The sequence below is a fragment of the Gavialis gangeticus genome, unplaced genomic scaffold (assembly GCF_001723915.1).
Source record: "Gavialis gangeticus isolate Ggan-Ray unplaced genomic scaffold, GavGan_comp1, whole genome shotgun sequence".
NCBI lineage: Eukaryota > Metazoa > Chordata > Crocodylia > Gavialidae > Gavialis > Gavialis gangeticus.
This window is the reverse complement of record NW_017729025.1, coordinates 6,956,055-6,960,587: the sequence shown is the minus strand read 5'-3', so window position 1 is coordinate 6,960,587 and position 4,533 is coordinate 6,956,055.

Genomic DNA, 4,533 nt, shown 5'->3' with positions numbered 1-4,533 from the left:
CCATCCACAAATCAATCCATGCACACCCATCCTTCCATGCATCCATCATCCACCCAGCCACATCCATCCATCCACCCAGCCACAAATCAATCCATGCAGACATCCATGCACACACCCGTTTCTTCCATCCATCCACCCACCTACCCAGCCACGAATCAATCCATGCACACAGCCATCTTTCCTTCCATCCATCCATCCATCACACACCCACCCATCCACATCCATGCATCCACCCACCCACCCAGGCATGAATCAATCCATGCACACACCCATCCTTCCTTCCTTCCATCCATCACCAACCCAGCCACTGACCCTGCCATGCATCCACACCCAGCCACGGGTCCCTCCGTCCACCTATGGATCCATCCACCGACCTACCTCTGCCCATCACCTACCATGGTAATGTAAGAGTGATGTTGTAGCAGCTATGGACTAGAAACTATGCCAGAGACAAAGATTTCTTCAGGTGGGATCTTCCATTGGGCTAAATGCAGTTGAGATAAACTACGTGGTTGGTCAAATACAAGACATCACCCTAAGAAATCCTTGCCTTCATATCGTGTAGAAGTAGATTTGCACCTTATAGACTACCCAACAGGGAACCTGGTTTTCTGTGATTTAAAAAAGAGGGTAGGGGGACAAACGCTAGAAGAGGCAAACAAATAAGCAGTAATGAAGCAAGCTTCAGCTCATGAAAGCTTGTACCATACATGGTATACAGGGTCTTCATAAAGTCCTTGTGCACTTTTAAACTTTAATAACTTAGGTTGTAGGTACACTAGAAACAATCTGTAAACAGCATTTCAAAGCAAATTTATTGAAGTTTTAGGACAACTAGAGTACACATAACCACCATCCATCATGATATAGCACTCAATCCAATCTTCCAACTCCTTGAAAATGTTTCCCAGTTGCTTTTGAGTTACTGCACTAATTGCATTGGTGATCCTAGCCCTAAGTTCCACCAAAGAACATGGTTTTGACAAGTTAACTACACTTTTAATATGTCCCCATAAAAATAAGTCCAATGGTGACAGGGCAGGTGAACAAGGTGGCCAAACAATTGGTCCACCTCTGCCTACCCACTTCTCTGGGAAAACGTCATTTAGGAAATGTCGTACATTCACAGTGTAGCGGCACAAGGCTCCATCTTATTTAAGAATAAATTAATTATTACTTATGAAGTCTAGCATTGTGTACTTTAGTCGTCCTAAAACTTTAATACATTTGCTTTTAAATGCTGTTTACAGATTGTTTCTATCATGCCTACAACCTAAGTTATTAAAGTTTAAAAGTGCCCAAGGACTTTATGAAGACTGTATATGTCTACACGGTGCAGAGCTACCCTGCGTTCTACCTGACTTCAGGCTAACACAGCTCTCTCTTTCCACCTCATGTACCTTGCACTGTGCTGTCCAGAGCCCTGCTGGTAACCTTCTGTATGGTTTTAATGCCACAAATTCCAATTAAATTCAACCTGAAATACGTATTCTCTATTCTGCAAATGTTTATGGGTGTGATTATTCTATGAGACTGCTGGTGGCGGTGAGGTTCAGATAGCATATGCGAGCCTGTAGGATTGGGACTCTCATCCCATGCTCATTGCTGATGTCCCAGGTGTGCCTCTACTATAAATTCTCTAGGTCCTGACCTGCTCCCCCTGGCACACCGTGGGGAAAACACTTCAACAGGAGCAGGCACCACTTGTTATCGTAGCTGGAGCAGGAATGAAAATGTAGTAAGTTTGCTGATGCCACTTATTTGCATCAAACACTGTTTCCTAAATCTTAAGCCCCAATTCTTTTATGAAGCAAATGACCATTTAATAGTATCCCTGATCCTCAGTTCACTCAGCATTTAACCAGGTATCTAAAGCCAGTTTTCAAAACCTTTTCTTTAATGTTCTCTTTGGGCTTTTTGATGGATTGGCCAGTATCTTTATCACTGGGGGGTCCATCAAGAGGATCCCCCCACTTGGAAAAATAAAGAATTTGAATAATAGTCAAGCTGTCCTTCCCAGCGCTGCACCATTCACAACGGCTGATTTCAAACTAGAAAAGTCTCATATACTCCGGGGAAAGAGAGTCCCCACATGCACAGCATACACAGCAGTGACAGCAGGAGTTCAGACGGCGCCTGCATTTTACTTGAACACCACAGTAGCTAGAAATGTTAATGAGCAGCTAAGGCAGGTTACAACGTCTCACTGTACAAATTGAACCACTTGCCTTCCATCAACAAGTCGACAAATCTACTAGCATGCAGCTAGGGACAGGTCATGTGTTTTACGCATATGCCTTTCTTCCCTTCTCAAGCAGCAGAAAGGAGCGTTTTTGCACAAAAATCCATTGACACCTCCTGTTTGCCATTTATTTCAACACATGCAGAAGGAATACATGTTTTGAGAAAAAGCAGCCTTATGCGTTTTGTGTGCAACTCTTCTGTGTTACAGTCGGGAGTTCGTAAGTATGGATGTGTGTATACACACACTCGCTGTATTTACCAGACAACACTACTTGTGCATTGTAAAACAATTGGGGAAAAAAACTAACACATTTGGATAAAAGCCCATTCTTACCATGGGCAGACAAGGTTCTTTGGGTAAATCTGATAGCTTTTATTAGACCAACTCGGAGTTGGAAAAATTCTTCTTATCAGGCTTTTGGGTATAAATACCCTTCGTCAGGTTGAAGAAGCATCTGCAGCTGGTGTACACCCCTGTTGTTACCACTTGCACGTGGCTCTCGCTGAGGTCAGCAGAAGCTATAGAAAACTGATAACCTTTTTCATTCCTTAATGAAGAACATGTTTTACACCGTTTTCCAGGCATGATTTTTGAAGCTTGGGATTGTATCATGTGAATGAGGATTTTGGACAGGATGTGGTTAAACATAGGCTGTATTACAGGTATGCACGGCGGGGATTTGTTTCTCTTTAGTGGCAGTGTTGTCATTCTTAGGCACTCGCTGTAGATTGGGGTTTGGAAAAGATCATTTGATAATAATCTAAAATTGAAGGCATGAATAATGAGTATCAGCAGCATCATGATCATGTGAGGAACATTAGCAACTTCATTGCTCATATATACCTACATGGCAACATTAGGGTTGGAGGGATTTAAATACTGGTAAATGAAGATTTGTACTCTTCACATTATGTTTTCAATTATATTTCATGATGTTTGTATTTTTGCATTCCTAAACAGTGAGACGTAAGGGACAGCAGGGAAGATCTGGAGATATGACAAATATCAGAGAGGAATTCTCATCACACGCTCCAGGCTGTGTGCATCACAAACAGGGCACCCAGAATAACAACACGGACTTTTTTTGCACATTTGCATAAATCCAGCTCTTCAGACCCAAGAAACCCATTGCAGAATGGAGAGAAGAAGCCTCTTTTTAATATCCAGCCAAATAAAAGGATTTTTTTTTTGCACAGTTGAAGTTAGAAAGCTGATTAGTAGTTAGGATAGGATGAAAATGCCAATCACTCAAAATAGAGTAGCATCATAAAGTTATGGGAAAATAACCTGTGGATGTATAGTGCTGGTTCTTACTGGGTTATCCTCCTGCAGTTTTTATATTCAGGCCTCACTGTGCACTGGGAACATCATGCACTTGAAAGAAATAGCAGAGCCACCCTGAAGCTAGATTTTAAAAGGCTACCAGATGGTATGTTCAATGCATGTGGTAAGCTTTTATGTGCTTCTCCCCTATGGCCAATCACTGACTGATAATTTATTTCAAAACCCTCGTAAAATAAATCACTCTGAAAATCACGATGTCTTGAGCTAATACATGCTCTTTCTCTAGGCAAATCCTCATTGCTAGGAAGATAAAGTCATAAAACTGGTTCAAAGGGCAATAAGAGGGAATGTCCATTCTCTTTAGAAAAATCAGATGGACTGGATTTAACCAGAAAGGAAACATTGCCATCTGATTGTTGCAAAATATGGACAGGTCAGCTGTCACTAGAGACATTTTTTAGATAACTCCTGAGATTCTGGCTAATTTTGGATAACTTCTAAGTGTGGGATTATGGAATAGATGGGACCCCGATTACCAGGAGCATAACTAAAGTATATGAGCAGAGGGAGTTGTAGCCTCAGGCACCAGTTTTGAAGAGGTATGAGAATGGCAGCCACTGCCTCCACTGTAGTTTCTGGAGGCTTGTGATGTGGACATAACTTTTTATTATTTATAAAAACATACGCGACTATTTACAGTGCAGAGGCAATAGTTGTGCTGCTGCCCTTGCATGGGCTTTGCGGCTGGCTTAATCCTGTTCTTTGACCTGGAAGATCTGGCTGACCTCACCTAGACCATCTCATTGGACACCATGCTCGCGTCCAGGAGGATTTATGTTATGCCCCAGCTGCTGGCTTAGTCCCCGCCAGTGTGGCTGCCGTCACTGCCTCAGCCTCTGCTGCCACCCACTTACAGAAAGTGCTTGTTAACACCTTTGCTGATTATATGTCAAACTACTGTACATGCTTGTTTTCAGGCTTGAAATATGGAAACCGAATGAAGG